Below are 21,321 nucleotides of genomic sequence, written 5' to 3' on the forward strand. Positions count from 1 at the left end.
ATAGTGAATGTCTCATAGAAACATACCTTTAAATTGTATTTGTGTGTCTTTCATGAAAGGTGAGAACCCAGTTAAAATATAAGGAGAGCACATGGGAAACATCAAGAAAGTGAAAGTGCTGCTGGATGCAAAGGGATCAAGACTGGTTTTCTGCATCCATGAACCACCTCCCTCTGTTAGCACCCACTGGACAAGTCTCCATGGGCTTGCCTCTAAATCATTGTGACTCAGGGTGCTTTAATAATTCTGAGATCTTAATCATGCCAGAGGCACTTCATCACCAGGGAATGAATGCCTAGAGCTCCCGTGATGAAAAGTAATTGGTATGCCTACTGTGGAGGCCCTCCCTCTATCTACTAAAAATTCGAACTTAAAGCCATGCACATGCTCAATGCATTGCAGAGCCTTTAAAAAGTAAGACTGGGGCTCTGCACTGCACTGCAGTTACCTTTGGCTAAAATTGTTCTCTTGGCCATTTATCACTTAGCTCCCCAAGCCCTAGACTCAGGTGGGAAGAAGACTGAGCTATTTGTAAACTCCATTAATTACAAATATACAAACCCTGTCTTCTTTTACCATCCCTTTTCCAAAAGCCAAACTGATTTTCTCTTTTCTAAAGCCTACATAGAGCAAGCTTCCCAAGTAATATTAGCATTTAGAATGCACACCACTTCAAATGACCACCGACCCATTGCTTACCTATCCAAAGCAGCAGATATTAATGATTTTTTAAAAACAACTTTGTCTGGCTTTCCTTAGGTCCCTCTAGAGACTTCAGGAGAGCACAGTGAAAGCACAGAAAACTTACTTCATTTTTGAGGAGACTCTGAGCACATTTTTTTTTCAAAATCAGAGGGTCCTTGTATATTGTTGCCATGTAGGTTTATGAGTGGACTTTGCTACAATCATCTTCACTGACTACCCCATCCTCTGCTCCTGACTTGACCACATTCCTGCAGAGGGCCCCAAACACCCATGACATGTCAAACAACTACTGACAACGATGTGCCAACAAACGGTCTAAGAGGAGTTGTATTCTTAACTTCCTTCCTCCACCTTTTCCCGGAGTCAGTGTCTCCATGCCTCGTGTGCCTGTGGCTGTGGATTTAATACACAGGGCCACAAAAAGAAAGAATGGGAGTAGGAAGGGGAGGAGCAGCAGAAGAAAGAGGGTGAGGAGAATGAAGAGCAGGCACAGGCATTGTAGATTCTGTAATGAGTAATGCTTATCACTTTATGCCTATCATTAATGTGTCCAAGAGAGGCAAGGGTCAAGAGCATGCCTCTTAGCAGATCTGAGGCATTAAGACTTGGTAACCTAGGTACTAACTTTACTATCCAGGCAAAGAATCCTTGCAAGATTCAATCTTGTAATAAATTAGTGACAACCTATTTTGGTTTCCAATAATATATTTCCTCTAAAATGTGAGTTTTATTGCTAATATTGTTATCCTCCATCATCTTTGTATATTGCATGTTTTAGACACACAGCCCATCATTCAACCCACACTAAAGCCTCATCTGGACTGATGGTGTAGGTGGTGCATTCCATCATCTAGGAATGTGGGGCCTGAGAACAGAATTCAGTAACAGGATTAGACTTTGGATTGTCTTTTCTGGGGAATGGGGTGACAATGTTTTGGCTAAGTACAAGCACTTTTGAAAGTGTTTTTATGAGGAGGACTATGTTTACCCATATTGATGATCCAATGGCACACTGCAGAGATATATTTCATGATCCTTTTAACTAGTCTATCTCTTTACCATCATGAATAGATGTGTGATTTGATAAAGTATATTCTCTTCCTATTCTCACAAACTTCTGAGAAGGGTTATGATCACTTTAAGTCAATAATAATAATCCTGTGATTCTTGTCATGATTGTTCTGAAAGAGCTTGTCAGTAGTCTCAAGTCTCCAACAAAACCCCCCCCCAAAAAAAATCTTTTGGTTGTTCTTGTTGCCTGTGAGCCCAGGAGTTTCTCCTAGGATATAAATAGAGAGGGTTATTATTTTAGTTGAGGTTCCAGAAGGCTCATTAACTTCTACTTATTCCATATTTTAGTGTATACTACTCGTGTTAGTGGTATTTGGGATGGAGCTGAAAACAAACAAAGAAGATGCAGCGTATGCCAAGAAGTTTATGTGAAGGGGCCAAGAGCTCATAAAACAAACCAATAAACACGGGAGGTAACACTGGGTCATGGTGGGTTTCATGCCAACATTTGAATAAAGTGGCTTAACAAAACTTTCCCTAAGTAGCAGACCTCTTGGGAATTGGCAGTTCCATTTGGATGTAATCTTGGCAGCTTTGGGGATGCATTGCTGTGATATGATTGCAAGGTTGTCTCAGAAATATGTCAGAATACGTGAATGAAAAACTAAGGAGAAGTAGCTGTTCCAACCATTATTGGATTTCTTTTCTTTTTTTTTCTTTCTTTTTTTTTCATGCTCGTGTGATGGATTTTTCTCTCTGTCCTCGTGACTCTGATAATTACAACAGTTCTTGGATCTGTATGTACTGTGCAATCTTTGAGTTTGTAGTATTACTGACATTATCAGAATGTATTTCTGAGTAAATAATGTCAAATGCTTTTCTGATTTCTTAAGTGTAATTTTCAGAAACATCCTCAGTTTTGTTCCCCCGTGGCAGTATAGCTGTCATATCTAACTTCTTATAAATGTATCTTTCCTGTGAAATTAGGAAGCAGTGTGCCAAAAAACAGATGTAGATATACTTAAAAATGAAATAGCAGGTGTTTGGGGCCAGATTTTGGAAGGATGATTGTAGTCATTCTATGACTAAATGGCAAAGAGGCAAGAAAAGAAACACTAAACAGCATTTTTTTAAAGGTAGCCTAAAGTGTGGACTGTGACAGTATCTAGGAAGAGCTATTTGATGCTAAAATTTACAGTGTTATGATTTGCCTTTGATAGAAAATACAGGTTAGAAAGTCTGTCCATTCCTATTAGATAAAAATTAGGAAGGCACACATTATTTTTTTAGCGGCCCAAAGCCTTGTTCAAGGTTATAGATCCACTTAATAGACATAGTGATTAGTAAATATTTTGTTTTATTTTACTTATAATATCAGTTCCATGGGGGCAAGGGGCAGAATGGCATGAGAAAATGAACACTTTTTCTACAGGTAATGGGTTTTGACACCAAAGAAGACATTAACTGGACTATCTAGCCACAGATCCAGCTGTGACTATTTTCCTAGCCAAAAAAAACCTTCAAGAAGAAATTGAAAAGCTTACAACTCCCTCTTACAAAGCAACATAAACAATCAGATTTCTATTTTCACACCAGGCAGAGCTCATGTAAACTATTAAATGTCTTGTTTATAGAGAACAGATTAATTCCCTAGTATGTTTTTTTAACTCATTCTTCATTTTTATGTGATATTTTTGAGTGACTTATTAAAATGGCCACAGTAGATAGATGGTGACTTTATATACATGTTCTATAGATGTCTGCTCTTCATGACTCTATCTTTTATCTTTATAGATGGTCAGCATTTTTTTTTATACAAAAGCCAATCTAACATTCTTGCACTTGCCTTAGAGGCATGCTTTTTCTAACAGTAATTAGCAACTCTACAATGAACAGCATGGTTAATTTCTCAGGCAACATAACTTACACTTATTTAATAAATTTGAGGGTTAAGTTTAAATTGTTCCTGTAATAGCTGTTTAGTATTCACCACCAAGTCTGCACTGGTCAGCTCACACTCTGGGGAGTTCCATATCTATCTTGTATATTCAGTTCATCTTTTTGCAACTATATTGGCCAACTTTCAAATTTCTCTGTAATATGCCTGGTTGGTTATATAGAGAAAGCAGCTACTCTCTGGGGGGTTAATGCCTCATCTCCACCAATCAGAATGCAGTTCATGATTCATTAGGTGTGCTGGCTAGATTATTTAACTTAATTCAATATAAATTATTTAATTCCTCCAGCCTTCCTGGTGTTCAGTATGAATGAAACAATTACTCCTGGACAAAATCATCCAAATAATACCACACAGTTTTACCAAACCCCAAGATAGCCATTAAATCCCAGCTAGCCATTGCTTTACATAAAGTTTGCATGCTGAGTTTTTGAGGGAATAATATTCCTGAAATTGTTTGGATTCAGTAAGATTATGCTATTCTATATTTAATGAGAGAACATCCCAATTACATAGCAACATGAGAAATCATAAAATATTTCTATGTAGCAACTTTGCCCTGGTTTTGTAGTCTATTCTTGTCCATGGGGAAAAGGAAGAACTCTGGGTTGTTGTTGTTGTTGTTGTTTTTATGTCAAGATTGCTGCTGGGAACTGTTCCAGTGGGCTAATCCCAGTTCTGGCTCTCATGTCTCACTGGCCAGTGGCTGGTGAACAAAGGATGTATGGCTGGTGTCAGTGGGATAAAGTATCTGAGATAATCAACTTAAAATGAGGAAGAGTTTATTTTTTAAAGTTGTTTTTAACTATGTGTATATGTGTGCATGTGAGTGCAGTGCCCATGGAGGCCGGTAGAGGTCATCAAGTTTTCCAGAGCTGTAGTTACACATGGTTTTGAGCTGCCTGATGTAGGTGCTGGGTCCTCTACAAGAGCAACAAGTGCTCGTAACTACTGATCCATCTCTCTAGCCCCAATGAAAGGTTTATTTTAGTTGTCATTTAAGGCCATCAGCATTTGGGCATTTGGACATTTGGGCATTTGGGCATTTGGACCTGTGTCTGGGTAATGCATCATGACAGGGAGAGCATGGTGGAGGAAGCTGACCCCTTCATGGCATCCAGGAAGCAGAGAGAGATGAGGATGGACTGGTGTGCTAATATCCTCTTCAAGTGTAAACCACCCAAAATCTAACTTCCTCCCACTACACACCAGGTCCTAGCTTCCACCACCTCCTAGTGGCATCATTGGCTGGTGACCACACCTTTGATTCAGAGGACTTTTGTAGACACTTATCCAAACTGTAGGAGCTTGTGTATGTTTCATGTTAAATGTAAGTCATATGACATATGTCTGCATACATGGTGTCTGTTGTAGATCGGGTTTCATGGAAACAAGTCTTTGAGACAGAGAATCAGCAACCGAGGATCAGCCAGTGCTGCAGAACACTGTGGAATTGGCGTGGTCTTCACAGGTGGCCTGAATTAAGACAAAAGGTTTGTGTCCTATACCTCTGTACTAGCCACTTATCAGCCTACTTCCCAGGACAGTTATGACCTTATGGGCAAAGGTAATTTTAGTAAGCTTACAGTAGCTTGAGTAGCAGCTCTGAGCTAAGAGGACATCTTGGGGGCACCATCGACCTTCTACCATCTTCCAATAGAAAACCGGGGTGATGAATATGAAACAAGACCAGGAGGCACAGCATCATTTTCTTGACTTAGCAGCTCCGTTCTGCTCTTGCCATGATGCTCAGCTCCAATCTGTAGAAACACATTGCCCTTCTTTGCCCTTTTCTTGTTCTTCTGCCTTTGTAATGTACCAGGCCAGGAGTGCAGTGAGGTGGGCCCTAGAGAATTCCGACCCTGGAGCAGTACATACAAACTGTGTAGTGCAATTCCTGGGAGACCAAACCTGAAACACGGGAGGTGAAATAATTGAAGTCTGCTTAGAGACCCAGGAATGAAACAGTGCTTGAGAAAAGAGAGGAGAAATCAGGAAGAAGGGATTCAGTATAAGAGGACTATTTAGTTCATAGACAATGGGTTGCTTCCTTCGCTCATTACTCCTTGCTGAAGCCAGAAAGGAGTACTTGGGCACCCTCCATGGCACTTCTTCAGCTAGCTGCACACTATCACCATCTTCAGTCTCCAGAAGGTATCTTACAGCATCCAGAGGGAGGCTGAGATGACCTTTATATCCAAGTATGTTCTGCCCACCGACCTTAGCTTCATCTTCTACACGTTGTACTTCTGTGTCTATGATCCTTTCTTCCATTTATCGGATCATAGCTGCTGATTCATTTACCCGTCTATTGAATGAACTGCCGACTGCTCAGAGAACCCTGATTCATGACTGAGTACCTTGAACTTCTGACGCTTGTTTTGCTTCCCTTCTGGTTCTTGTCTGTTGCCCGACTTTCACTTTGGCTGACCCCCATCTTGGCTGTCCATATATATGCTGTTTCTGATTGAGATTCACTTATTCTCGTGTGACAAGCCTGGCTTGAAGCCAACCATCTCCAAATAAGATCTATGAAAGGGCTTCAAGTCTCTACCCATTTCCTCCAATCTCGGAAAATTTCCTGATACTTAATTTCCACAACTACCTAAGATGAGCAAAAGACAAACACGCTTGGATGAGAATACAGGAAATGCTACCTGGGAAATCCAGAGTGTGTGGCTGGGTACAACACTCAAGGGTATGGAAAGTGAACACAAGACAGATAGAACAAACCAAACGGTTTGCCGGTAAGAGTCATTTTTCAGAATTTCTTTTTTTCTTGTTTGAGAATTCTATACATGCATTGAATGTGCTTTGATGCAAGCCTCCTCTATTTCCTCCCCTCCAATTTCTCTCCTGTCTTATCCACTGCTCCTTTTCTTTCATGTTTTGTTTTGTTTTTTAGTTTTTTTGTTTGTTGGTTGGTTTGCTTGACCTCACTGCATTCACTTAGTGATGCCTGTGTGTGATTGGTGGAGGACCTTCTCCTGGAGCATGCCTAGCCTCTCAAGGGCCCCATCTCTGAAGAAAACTGACTGTTCCCCAGCAACCAAGGATTGCTGGTTGCTCCTCAAAAGGGGTGTGTTTCAGGAGCCATTCCGCGATACATGCTGGTATTTCACTGTCTTGGCCTTGTGCAAGCAGTCCTAAACACTGTGGGCTCATGTGTGAAAAGGAATTATTTGACTTACAAATAACTGACTTACAAATATTTGCCTCTTTTTCAATTTTATTTCTCTTCCAGGGACCAAATCTATTTATTTATTTATTTATTTATTTATTTATTTGTTTGTTTGTTTGTTTGTTTGTTTGTTTGTTTAATTTTTTGGTTTTTCGAGACGAGGTTTCTCTGTGTAGCTTTGCGCCTTTCCTGAAACTCACTTGGTAGCCCAGGCTGGCCTCGAACTCACAGAGATCTGCCTGGCTCTGCCTTCTGGGTGCTGGGATTAAAGGTGTGCACCACCTCCGCTGGGCAGAGGGACCACATTTAAATAATTGCTCCAGTTTGGAAAGCATTTTGATGTTTCTGATTTTATCCTGGCCCAATTGTTTTAGTTATGGTTCATTTAGTTAGATTTTAAAAGTAAATTCTATGGCTATTATTGATAAACCTGACAAGAAATGTTGGAGAGGATATGGTGAGAAGTAAACCCTTATTCACTGTTGTAGAGAGTGAAAATTACCACAAACATTGCAGAAAACATTTTGGAGATTTCTGAAAATTTTTAAAATAGAACTACCATATGACCAAGCTATTTCACTCTTGGGCATACACTCAGAGGACTCAACATCTTACCATAGATATTTGCACCTGCATGTTTACTGTTACTTTATCCAGGAGAGTCAAGAATTAGAAACAACCTAGTTGTCCATTAACATTAATAATGGATATTTGGCATATATATATATGAAATGCTTTTCAGCTCTGAAGAAGAATGTGATCACAAGATCTGAAGGAAAATAAATGGACTTAGAATATGTAACATTAAGTAATGTCACACAATCTCAAAAATAAAGAAAAAATCCTTATTTTCTTCCTTGTATGTGGTACCTAGCCAATAGTATACATATATATGTAAATAAATGTACATGTGGGTATAGTATAGCATGTAGAAAAGAAAACAAGAAAGGCCAAATATTAGGGGATGAGAAAGGACTGAACACAGGTAATGGACACAAATTATGAAAGAGGATTTAAATCTAATTGTTTTTGTAATTCTATCTCCGTCCTGGATTTTTCATTTTGGATGGTGGATAAAGGCATAAAATATATTTCATAGTGAAAGTATAAAATCCAACGAGAACCACCACAGCTTCAGTTCCTGATGACTATTCTAACTGTCTAGGGCTTCACTGAGTTGAATAATCTTTGAGTCTGATTAATTTTAGAGTGTAATTTTTTATTTACAATGTTTTTTATAATAAAGTTTAAAATAAATATTAATAATTAAACGAAAACCTCTATTTCCTTGTTCAACAGCATTGAAATTTTGTTTTATGACTTGGTTCTGTGAAAGTTTCTTATTCCATAGAGAATTAGTTAACTGACTGTACTTGTTTTGACCTTTCTTTTTTTTTCATGTATTTCTTTTCTTTTCTTTTCTTTTTTTAAAGAGATTTTCTATTCATTTTACATATCAACCACAGATTCCCTGTCCTCCCTCCTCCCACCCCCTAGCCTTCCCTTCTAATTCCTACCTCCTTCTAGGCAAGGTCTCCCATGGGTACATTCAGTTGAGGCAGGTCCAATCCCCTCCTCCCTGCACCAAGGCTGTGCAAAGTGTCTCACCATAGGCATTAGGTTTCAAAAATCTGGCTCATGCACTAGGGACAGGTCCTGGTCCCACTGCCTGGGGGCCCCCTAAACAGTTCAAGCTAAACAACTGTCTCACTTATCCAGAGGGCCTAGTCCAGTTCCATGGGGGTTCCTCAGCTATTGGTTCACAGTTAATGGGTTTCCACTAGTTTGGCTAGTTGTCTCTGTACTTTTTCCAGTCATGGTCTTGATATCATTTGCTCATAGAATCCCTCCTCTCTCTCATCGATTGGACTCCTGGAGCTCCGCCTGGGACCCAGCCATGGATCTCTGCATCTGCTTCCATCAGTCACTGGATGAGGGTTCTATCATGACAGGGTATTCAGCCATCTGATCACCAGAGCAGGTCATCTCAGGCACCCTCTGGACCATTGCCAGTAGTCTATGGTGGAGTTATCTTTGTGGATTCCTGGGGACCTCTCTAGCACTCTGCTTCTTCCTATTCCCATGGGGTCTTCATTTATCATGGTATCTCTTTCCTTGTTCTCCCTCTCTGTTCCTGATCCAGATGGACCTCCCACTCCCCTAAGCTCTCTTTCCCCTGACTCTTGCCCCCCATTACCCCCCCACCCCCAGTTTGCTCATGTAGATCTCATCCATTTCTCTGTCACTGGGCGATCCCTGTGTCTTTCCTAGGGTCCTCCTTACTAAGTAGCCTCCCTGGAGCTGTGGGTTGTAGTCTGATTATCCTTTGCTTTACATCTAGTATCCACTTATGAGTGAGTATATACCATGTTTGTCTTTCTGAGTCTGGGTTACCTCACTCAGGATGATATTTTCTAGTTCCATCCATTTAACCTTTCAATGTATCCATATGTCTTGGCCCCACATAGAGGATGGTGGCATAGCCACATCTCCCTACATGCATTGCACCTCTTAGCTCTTGTAGCCCAGATCATGTGGACACTATGTTTTTAAAATGTTATTTTTATTTTAAATTATGTGTACATGTATGCATCTGTGTGGGAATTTGTTCACATGGTCGCAGTGCCTATGGGGGCCAGAAGAGGATGTAGGATGCCCTGGAGCTGCAGATGGTTGTGAGCTGCCTAACTTGGGTGCTGGGAATAGAACTCATTCCTCTGCAAAAGCAGCAGGTGCTCTTAACCACTGAGCTATTGTACCAGCTGTTTTCAATGTACAGCTAGGGAAACAGAGGCAGGAAAAGTGACTAGCTTGGTATCACTAGGATGTTCAACTCCAAAGCCCATGCTCTTACCCATTAAATTGGACCACTTGGAAAGATCACAGGAGTGTCCAATTGTAAATGACCATTTCAAATGCCTCCTACTAGCTCTTTGTATACAGATGTGTGTGTGTGTGTGTGTGTGTGTGTGTGTGTGTGTGTGTGTGTGTGTGTTCATATGTATGTTCATTCATCATTCTGTTGTGCTTATTCAAGCCAGGAGCCACCGCTGGTGGGAATTCATTAGCTATGTAACTTAAATGTGGGAACCTGCTTTTCTGTCTCACTTTCTTATTGACTTTCCATATACTTCCTGTTTTTTTTCTTGAAGATGTGCTGGGAGTCTCTTGGTTCTCCCTATGAATTTTTCCCCTTGCCATGATTTTTTTCATTTAAATTTCTTGACAGTGTTATTTGAGTTAGTCAAGATAGAACTTTTATGAAAGACTCAGCATGAAAATTAAGTTGCACTGCAAGGAATTATGGGTACAGTTGGCAGGAAGGGCATTTAAGAATCTCTATTGAGGCTCTCTAATACAGTCTATCTGAGGCTAATGCAATAGTCTGTGCCTGATTTATGATGATATATTCTGAAGGATAAAATGCTGTTTGTAAATAGTTTAATAAGGGGCTATTGCTCCTAACTCCAAATTAGTAGTGAAGCTGATTTCTATTAGAGCAGACATTTGTGGACGGCTTGTCTCTTGATACTTAATAAAGTGAGTTCTTTCTCTCCATATAATACAAACTGTCGACTTGTAGCAGAGCTCTGGGGACCTGCTGCTGGATGCAAAGAATAAAAACATGTCTCTGCTCATTGTTTATTTACGACATTTTGGGGTACATATGGCAAAAATCACTTTCCTTACAGTTCCCAGTTCAGTTTTTCTCTTCTTCTTGATTATGTGTTAAAAATCTGTGCATGCGGTTCCTCGGCATCTCTGCTTCACTGTGCGAATCTCCAAGCTGCTTTTATTCAATGACATTTCTAGTATTTTAATGAGGCTTTGACATTTTCACATGTTACAATTTTGTTTTATTTTTATATTCATTGAAGTGACTTTCATGTGGCCTTTGTGTGCTAGTGATTTACCGTTTCTAAAGGTGCTTGGAGACACCTATTCAGAAGGAAGAAGTACATTGGGAAATCATTCAGGATTCTCAGGGCTGGTGTTCAGAGGAGTGGAGTTGAGAAAAGATGACTTGCAAGGCTTTAAGTACAGAGCCTTTGTTCCGAGCAACATCAAATATAGGTTCTTTTGAAATGGCAAAGGCCAGGCTTGATTTAGACCTAGGCTTGCAAACTCAACACCTGGAGAGCCCAGTGGGTAACATAAGTATAGGAGGCAGCCCCAGAGAATTGTGGAGCGGGGGGGGGGGTCAGTGGCAGGCAGGCTACATCCAACGAGGACAGTGCTGAAGTGGCCATTTTTGATGGTCACTGTGAAAGAATGTCCAGTGTCATTAGGCTTCTGAGTATTCTGGGGAAATATGGGAATCTGGGTGTTGAAAGGAGACAGTCTGACTTTTCACTCTGCTATTTCTGGGGAGTGTGTGTCGCACAGGTGCTACATTCACAGTGAATGGATGAAGCTCTAAATAGACAGGAAGGCAAAGTATGGTTGGAGATTGTCCCAGAAAACCAGAACCTCATTCCAAGAATCTTCAATTGCCTACTGAGGTAGAGCATTGTGAAGATCATTCTGCATTAGCAAAAGTGACCTAAGCTGCATCTTCATTTTTGGTGGAGAATATTCAGTCTATTGGGAGGCCATAGACAAGGCCGATGTAGCTAACAGGTCAGGTGAGGAGTGGCAAATCCCCAAAGGAAATGCTAAACAAAGGTCCAGGAGGGAGAAGTCACATCTGGTTGGTTAGACCAGGGACCTTAACCGTGAATATAGGATTGCAGTAGATGGGCACACATTCAAAGATGGTGAAAAGGAAGGAGCCAGGTAAGAGAGAAGGAAGACACAGACATAGGGGGATGCTCAGGAAACAGGAACTAAAGTGTAAACAGGGGGATTGTTAGAGAGAAGCAAGAAAGGAAAGTAGAGAGTCTCACATGAGGAACATTAGGTGCTAGACAGAGGATTTTGTTATGCTTATTTTGATAAAGACCAGCTATTGATGCTTGCCACTTTATTTAAGTTATTGGTGTACATCATTTACTTACACGAGTGGGTTTTGTCCTGATATTTTCACATATGGATACAACATACTTTAATCATATTTACACCCCTAGCCTTTCTTGTTCCTTGCCCCTCCCCCTAACTTCTCTTCTCTCCCAAGTAGACATCTTTCCACTTCCGTGTTTTCTTTCCCAGACTTAAATTTAGAATCTATATATGATAGAAAAATATGCAGTTTTTGTCTTCCTCTCTGTAAGTACAAATTTACATTTGACAAGATGACAGGAGGTGGGGCCATTTGCTCTGTGTTCAGTCTGATTTCAGCCCACTTGGGGTCCTGTTTTCTCCATCTGGTTGCCGCTTGCATGCACATTCTCAGGTGAGAGGGTTGGCAGTCCCTGGATACAGAGGTTGAATCCCATCAAGTAACCATGCTTATTGCTCTGCAGCTGAGGCACCGGGCTGAGATGGGCTGCCAACCTGACCTCCTTGTAAAGCAATGCTGGATTCACAAGCCCTGCTCATCCTTCCTGGCTGTTAAGAGTATTCTAAGCAGAGGACACAGTCAGGGCAATGGCCTGAAGACTGGGTGAGGTCAGAAAGGTCACAGGCCCTAGATCATAGAGGACATTGTGCTTTTATACCTGTAGGGAAGCCACGGGAGACTTTTTGGGCAAGAGAGTGACATGGAGGATTCTGGACTTGATTAATTCTCTCTCTCCCTGTCCTTCCCTCACCCCGGCCCCGTGTGTGTCTGTGTGTCTGTCTGTCTGTCTGTCTGTCTGTGACATATGGGTGTGCTTCCCTGTGTGGGTGCCAGAGGTTAAAACTGTAATACCCTCCTCAATCACTTCCCTGCCTTATTTTTTGAGACAGGGTTTCTCAGTGAACCTGGAGCCCCACCATTTCAAATAGACTGACTAGTCAGCCAACCTCCACCAGCCAGGGCATCTGCCTGCCTCTGCCCACAAATGCTGAGGTTACAGACATGTGCCATCATACCTGATGACAGTAGCGGTAGCTTCCTCCTCCTCCTCCTTCTAACTTAGGTTCTCAGGATCTGAACTCAGGTCCTCATGTCTTCACACCAGTCATTCTTACCCACAGAGCCATCTTCCCAGCACTGAATTAGTTTGTTCTCTTGTTTTGTCTTACTTATTTTCTATTTCTTGCCTCATCTTTTTCAAAATGGTCTACTTTAAAAGATCTATTTTCCGGATATTTGTTTCAAATGTATCTTCTTCTTATACATTTATTTGTGGTTTTGTTTTGAGATAGGGTCTCAAATTCACAATCTTCCTGCTTCCCTAGAAAGTGCTAGAATTACAGTTATGTGTCAACACACTTGGCTTCTACCTATAGGTTTATAGTGTCAGATGTAACATTTTTAACAACAAAAAAACCCTTTTATTATCAGACTTTTGAGCATCCTGATTTATTTTAGGGACACACAATTATCTTTTATAGCCCCAGACCATGATTGCTGCTTTTGCGAACACTCCTTTTCTTCCCCTCTTGAGTTTCATATCGAAAGTCACAAGACCTTAACTATCAAAGAACTTTTATATATTTTACATTTAAGAATGGGGAACTATGTTGACCAGAATCCCTGGTTATAGGTGTGGGGTTTATGAAGTAGTAACTTCTCTGGGATGATAAGGTTGAGCCTCAACTGTTTTGCTGGCATTATCAAACTGAAAGTGAATTATAGGCTAGAGAATCTCCTAATCTCTTGCATGAGTTGTGAAAACAACAGAATCAGGGATATGATATGCCCCAAATTCAAATTTCTGATACTGTGCAAAGAGGTGACTAGGGGAACCTTGGAGAAATGTGTGCATCTTCCTTTATTCACCCACACTTCCATAAGGAATTTCCTTTTTGTTACCCTACCCATTTTTTCACTGTTTCACAAAGAACCTTGGAGGGTGATGGTATTTGTACCCATCTCCTCTAACCCGCCATTATGTTCATCGTGTCCCTGAAGCAGACTCAGGTGCACCTGACTGAGGGAAGAGGCTGCTGCAGTATCTATTGTCTGTGCTTTGGTGCTCCTTCCTGGTGCTCCCTGTTAGCACTTCAGAAATATGCTGTTGTGTCCTGAGCAGACTCAGTGCCATACTCAGTGCCTGGATCCCCATGGTCTTCATGGTGTCTCCATGCTTGTATGGCAGGTCCTAAGGTTTGATTCAGAGCAGCAAAACCCAAACCAAACCAAACCAAACCTACACACACAGCAAGTTGATGCTCCTTGTCTGTTGCCTATTTCTGTTTCCTCTTTCAAAATCCTCTGACCCCACCCCACTTTATTCTGTGACTATCCCTCCCACATTGACTGTGTTCCATGGGACACCATTGCAAGGTGTTTGTGCTTCTATCCACTGCTGGTCCCCGTCACTGTCCTTCAGGGACTTGCTGGCAGTGGGAGGACAGTGGTGATGGAAGCCAGGCTCTTGTCCTCTTGGAGTCACCCATCACACCCTTGACCATTCCTGGCTACATTACATTATGTTGGTAGATCTGGCATCATATCTGCAGGGAAATGTATGGACTTGGCTGGGAAGCAAAGGAAAGGCCCCTTCAAGGATGCTTTTGCAGAGCTCTGAAAGAAACATACTGTTCTTCACAGCCAGGTTCTGGAAACAGTGAGGTGTAGATGACATTTCTTTTAAGCAAAATGCAAAGTTTCCCCCAGAGAAAAGAGATTAGAAGACAATATTAATTATTTTCAAGACTATGAGTCTTGATTTCTACTAATTGCTTAGACTTGCCACCTGCCTGTTCTGACTGGTGACATTCCATTTGTGGGAATCCAGACCTACAGAGAGAGAAGTCTATCCTTTGGAAAGTGCCTGCCGAAGCCTTCTGAAAGGTCTAATGTGTAAGAAGGCAAAGCAGGGACTCAACATCTCCAATAGGGAAGTATGAGTCTACAGTCATATGCAACCGTGTCTCACCAGCAGTGAAACTCAGGATGTCCATTCCACTGTGTCCAAAGCTGTAGACTGCTCCCTGGAGCCGTACTCCAGGTACAGACTTCTTCTGTGAGCCACCTCACCTCTCCATGCCTTGGGGCTTTGGCTATATTTGAACACTTTTCAACTAACGGGCACCTCTACCTCTGCCCTCTTAGGGATTACCTAAGGTGCATACAATATTGCTACCATGGCCTAGAATCTAGACCATGCCTAGGAACACCTGTTCCAGGGGCTAACTTTGCCTCTCCTTCCTTTCCTTCTGGATTTTCAAGGCCTTTTGCGGCAGACCCATTGCCTAGATGATTCCAGAGCTCCTCGTCTCCCTATGCTCTGTGGCCTCAAAGGCTTTGGCGTGAGGGTGATGTTAGGTCTCAAACCAGGAGCAAAAGGCTAAGAGGTGCCTATTAACACACCAAAGTTGCCGGGCGGTGGTGGTGCACGCCTTTAATCCCAGCACTCGGGAGGCAGAGCCAGGCGGATCTCTGTGAGTTCGAGGCCAGCCTGGGCTACCAAGTGAGTTCCAGGAAAGGCGCAAAGCTACACAGAGAAACCCTGTCTTGAAAAACAACAACAAAAACAACAACAACAACAAAAACCACACCAAAGTTGACACTGGCCTCCAGGTTCTCCCAGGATCCCTCACTCCCTACATATTACAGGATCCTGCTGGCTGGCATACCCCACCCCCTACCTCTCCAGCCCAGGGACTGGGCTACCTTTCCCCCAGAGGCTCTTTTCTGTATAATCCTGCTGTTTTGGCCATGCCAGTCCTTTTTAACTGTTTTGGTCTCTTGGACAGTCTCTTGACCCAGACTAACCCTCTTGGTTGGTGGCTCCTCTCTTGCCCTCCTTCCCCCTCTCTCCCTACATGGCCCAGCTTAGCCTAACCATAATTACTCTGGACTCTTCCAGATGCCTCAATCTGTGTTCTCCCTTTTATCTACAATAAACCTTCTCTTCCACCATACCTAGGAACAGTCATGTCCTCCTTTTATTTCTTTTTTTTTTTCATTCAGATAAGTGTGGTGGTTTGAATGAGAAATGTCCCCCACAGGCTTCCGTACTTGAGCACTTGGTCCCCAGCTGATGCCATTCTTTGAGAAGGTCATGGGATCTTGCTGGAGGAAGTGTATCACTGGGGATGGGCATTGGGGTTGTATCATGTCTCCACTTCATGCTTTCACTGTCTTTATCTCCCCCTTCTTCTCTGTTTCTCTCTGCGCCCCCCATCTCTTTGTCTCTCTTTCTCTGCTTTCTGTGGGGGAGTGAAATGTGATCTCTGTGCTTCTGAGTGCCAGGCTGGTCTCAGGTTTCTGCTGGCATGCCTTCCTTGCTATGATGAACCTCTGGAATGGTAAACTAAAATGAACTCCTTTCTCCTGGAAGTTGCTTCTGGTCATGGTATTTTATCACAGCAACATAAAAATCACTGATAAAATGGATAAGATGGGTATAGTCGTAACACACCCACTTACTCCCACCCCTAGGTAACACATATTATGTTAGCTCATTGTGGTGGTTTGAATAGGAATGGCCCCCACAGGCTGATATATTTGAATGCTTGGTCATAGGGGGCGGTGGTGCTGCTTGACAGGGATTAGGTGTGGCTTATTGGAGAAAGTATGGCTTTCTTGGAGAAAGTTGTCACTAGCAGTGGGCTCTGGGCTTTCAAATGCTCATGCCAGGCCTAGTGTCTCTTCCTTCTTGCTGCCTGCTGATCCAGATGTAGAACTTTCAGCTCCTCTAGCCCCAAGTCTGCCTGCATGCCACTATGCTTCCCACCATGCTGATAGTGGACTAAACGTCTGAAACCATAAGCAAGCCCCAGTTAAATGCTTTCCTTTATAAGGGTTGCCACTATGGTCACGGTGTCTCTTCACAGCACAGAACACTGAATAAGACAGAAGTTGGGACCAGGGACTGGGGTGTTGCTGTGCCAGGCCTGACCATGCTGTTTGTTGGTAAAATGTGGACTTTGGGATTTTGGATTAGAAAAGCCATTGATGATTCAAGTGGGACTTAGTGGGCCACACTAAGAGGAACATGGAAGACAGTGGTGCTGAGCAATGTAGATTATGATGTCTTGACTCGAGATGATTCAGAGGAGAAGAACATTAATAGATGGCCTAGAGACTGTACTTGTGATACTTTGGTAAAGAGTTTGGCTGCTTTTTGCCCTTGTCCAAAAAAAAAAAAAAAAAAATCTACCCGAGGCTAAATTGAAGAGTTTTGGATTAATGGCATTGGCAGAGGAGATGTCAAGGCAGCATAGTATTGACTCTGTTGTGTGACTATTAGTGGTTATTCTTATGCAGATTTATAATGAAAATAAGCAACCAAGGAAAAATATAAAATGTACAATTTGAGGAGAAAATGAGCACCAGGAAGTATAGTGGAGCTAAATCCAGTGCTCAAGGAGATTAAAAAGTTCAAAGAAAAGCCTGATCCTAAATGGAATAAAGAGAGTGGTGACCTCAGGGTATGACCCCACCCAGTAAGCTTCCAACTGGGTAAAAAGAAATTTTAAAAAGCTTAATCAGTAAAGGAAACCATTGAAACAGACACAGAAAGCTGATGTAGTTGCAATTAAACTAAGTGGCCATGTTCCAGCCCTAGTAAGTAGCAGAACTTGGCAGTATTGGCCACATGGTTCTTGTTTTAGAGTCAAGGATACAAGAAAAGGGTTACGGACTCTTCCTCTGTGACCTAACTAGGGAAAGCCCCTGAGGTGTCCCTGTATAGAAGCCCAAAGGGGCCTTTTCATGAAGCTGTGAAGGTAAAGCCTGGATTGCCTTGGAGACCCCAAGATATTGGAGATGCCAGAGCCATTGGGTACCTGCTGAGGGGAGCTGCAGACCAGGTGTAGAACCAGCCTGAGAGAGAAGTGTGTTGCAGTCAACAAAGCTGAAAGGAGTTGGAGACCTGAAGACTGCTTTGACATCAGACAGGAGATGCAGAATTTGGAGCCCTCCTGGTTTTAGGTCTTGCTTTGTTCCAGTATTTCCTTACTATTCTCCTTTTGGGAATGGTAATATATATTCTGTACTATTGTGTGTTGGAAGTATGTGATCTGCTTTTTGGTTTTGATTTTGCAGGAGGTTACAGTTAAGAGAGTGCCATGAATCTCCAAAGAGACTTTGAACTTTAGACTTTTAAACAGTGTTGAGACTGTGATAAATTATGAATGGGGACTTTTGAAGTTGGACTGAATGTATTTTTACATTATGTTATGGCTACAAGCCTGTGGTGGCCAGGGAGTGGAATGTGGTGGTTTGAACAGGAATGACCCCCATCATTAGGGAGTGATGCTACTTGATAGGGATTAGGAGGTGTGGCCTTGTTGGAGTAAGTGTGGCCTTGTTGGAGGAAGTGTGTCACTGTGGGTGGGTTTTGAGATTTCAAATGCTCAAGCAAGTCCCAGTGTCTCCTTCCTTCCTGCTGCTTGTAGATCCAGATGTAGAACTCTCAGCTCCTGTAGCACCATATCTACCTGCATGCTGCCATGTTTCCCACCATGCTGATAATGGACTAAACCTCTGAAACTGTAAGCAAACCCCAATTAAATGTTTTCCTTTAGAAGGGTTGCTGTAGTCATGGTGTCTCTTCACAGCATAACACTGACCAAGACACTCATTTTCTCATTTATTCTACTTGTATTTATCACTCCACTACATGGAAACAATAGACTAGTCAGGTGAATGAGCATCTGGTGAAATCTGAAGCAGTGCAAATGTAACCTTTCCATAATACATTTAATAATAATGCCTCAATTTATATTTACAAAGCATGAGACAAACCTGGGTTTTGTCTTTGTACAGCATATTGACTAGAAGAATCTCAAGTCCAATATATGATGAGCACTCGATGGGGGACATTCAGCCACTAATTCAGAGCCAAGTCACAAGAGTGACCTTTAAAAGGGAATCTAATGGCCAGAAAGGTGGTAAAAACTTAGCATAGAAAGAGTAAGGTGCAAGGCAGGGTGGGGGAGTGCTCCATACAGAAGGGCAGCACCAAGAGGGGTTGATGGAAAGGTGAGGACAGCCCTCCTTGGGAGACTGAAATAACGATGTCTGAATACAGAAGTCATGGACTGTGACCTGGAAGAGCGAGCCAAGCAAATGCTTTCTCCCTATGTTGTTTCATCAGAATATTTTATCACAGTGCCAGACAGAAAACTACAACACTGGCAGCCAGAAGGACTGCTCTAGTTACCACAGGACCATGGGGGTAGATGGAGAGGGGGAGGAGCTGCCAATCTTCCTGGTTAAGTCTAGACGATATATTTAATGATTTAGATTGGCTTACAAGACGTGGCATGGTGTAAATGGATTTTTCTTTGGGCCACAAGCTCACAAAAAAGTGACACGGAGCCTTACTATTATGAAAGATCAGCCTTAGCTTAGGCTTGTTTTTAGCTAGCTCTTATAACTTAAATTAACCCATATTTTTAAATATCTGTTCTTCCACACACTTGTTACCTCATCTCCATTATGCCCATCCTGGTTATTCCACCTCTGGCTGGAGACTCTGCCTTCTTCCCAGCATCCTCTCTGCCAGGGAATCCTACCTAGCTATTGGCCATTCAGCTCTTAATTAAACCAACCAGAGTGACACATCTTCACAGTGTACAAAAAGATGATCCCACAACAGTATGGGTAGTCCAGTAATAGCTGTTCCACACTGGAGAGGCCAGGAAACTAGTAGTTGCTCAGTCCCCCTAGGCTGGATATCTGAGTAGTTCCAATCTGGTGCTGGAGGTTGGAGGGTTCCTGGACAGCTGCTGGTCTTGGTCTATACTGGAATCCTGAAGAAGCTGCTTCGAATACTGGTGAAGGAATGCTGCAGCAACAGAATAATGAATTTGTCAGAGCAAGAGCGAGCAGGCTACAAGCAAACCTTCCTTCTCTGTCCTTTTATCCAGGCTGCCACTAGAAGGAACTATCACGTTTAGCTTGGGTCTCCCTCCTTCAAAAAGTCTGATCAAGAAAATCCCTTGCAGGAGTGCCTGGCAGCTTGGGCTTTAGTTGATTCCAGATGCAGTCAAGGTGACCACCAAGATTAGCCATCACAGGCATAAAACTCGGCTTCGGTGTCATTTCTAAGTCCCCCGTGAGCCTTCCCTGGCCCCTTGCTTTCTCTTATCTTCTTCTCCCTCAGTCGGGTGCCATAACACATTCTGGGGAGCTTGGAAACCAGAAATGTATTTTATTGCCTCAGAAAGATCAAGGTGTCCGCAGGGTTGGTCTCTGCCAAGGCTCTCTCCTTGGCATTTAGCTGAGCATCCTTGCTGTGTCCTGGCACAGACTTCTCTCCTGGTGCCTCAGCATGATCTAACCTCCTTTTCTCCCAAGTTCACCCCAGGACCCACTTAAGGGCTTCATCTTTACTAACTCGCCTCTTTGACGGCTTTCTTTCCATTCTGAGGTGGTGGGAAGTAAGGATTCAATATATAAAGGGACGAGAGGTTCAGTGAGTTGGCACATAATTTCCCACTTTCCTTTCATGCCTGCTTTGGTGTTACTACCATGCTGAAAGTAGAAATAGCTAAGCCTGTTTGGAAATAATGATTCTTATTTATTAATTAATTACATATTACATGGACCAATTATTTTTGGGAAGGCTAGACTATTTTTTTTCTACATTAGGTTCTACACATTTTTTTCCCATAGCAAAAGAGCTTCTGAATTCTATGCTCCGCTACATTCAGCCTTAGTTCTTTGTTTTATTGTCTCTCATCTTTACACTCCAGTGAGAGTCTTACTTTCTGGGTAGGCTTATGCTTTTCATGCTGCCTTGAAAAACTTCCAAGTGAATCTATATCTTTCCTTTCCTTTCTCCCTTCAAAATCATTGCTTAAACCCACCAGGATCTGGAAAAGCTCATTGCATTAATGTTCTTCCGATATTTCCTGTCATCAGCCAAACTGGACCGGCTGATACATTTCTATCACAGTCTCTTTAAGGCCAGGATTTCATTTCACTCCCTTGCTTTTGTTCACCGTGTTTTAGTAGCACAAAAGGGCCACCTATCCCTGGCACCCCATGAATAAATGAAATCACACACTGTAATAACGACAATAGGGCACTGGCCCCTCCACCTGCCTGCAGAGTGAACTGCTCTTTTGACTATTTTGCAAAATCATAATGACTCACCAGAGGTTTCTTTCCACCTCCCTGATTCCGAGCCCAGTGAATTATAAACATATTTTATTTAACAAATTCATTTTTTATTACTGCAGTCAGCTCCTATCATGGTGGTTAAGGTTCTGTTTGCAGGTTCATAACTCGGCTATAACATTTTGCTTCAGGCGGGTACTTTGTTCTAATGACTCTTGGCACAAAATGTCATTATTAGAGCCTTTTTCTTTTAACACCAAAGAAAGTCTAAAAAAAAGTGCTATGACTTAAAACCCCAACTTCTCAAACTCTATTATTGTGTATTAAAGATATGCTTGTCTTCCACTTTAGCAGCAACAACAACAAGCTATCAAACTCCACCTCTCAAGATTCAAAAAGGCCGAACAGCATGGAGCA

The 21,321-nt window shown here is 42.3% G+C and overlaps 1 long non-coding RNA gene across 9 annotated transcripts in view; it reads left to right on the forward strand.

The window, feature by feature from the left end:
- Positions 1–21,321, forward strand: part of LOC128113502 (uncharacterized) — a 303,408-nt gene that overhangs the window by 70,344 nt on the left and 211,743 nt on the right. For 7 of the 9 annotated variants that reach the window (XR_008219504.1, XR_008219503.1, XR_008219502.1 and 4 more), the window contains exon 2: positions 5,048–5,166. The exons of the other annotated variants lie outside the window; for them this stretch is intronic. This is a non-coding gene — a long non-coding RNA (uncharacterized LOC128113502). The remainder of the gene's footprint in view (positions 1–5,047; positions 5,167–21,321) is intronic. 9 annotated transcript variants of the gene reach the window in all.

Source organism: Peromyscus californicus, unplaced genomic scaffold, assembly GCF_007827085.1.
Source record: "Peromyscus californicus insignis strain IS unplaced genomic scaffold, ASM782708v3 Scaffold_18__1_contigs__length_77618521, whole genome shotgun sequence".
Lineage (NCBI taxonomy): Eukaryota > Metazoa > Chordata > Mammalia > Rodentia > Cricetidae > Peromyscus > Peromyscus californicus.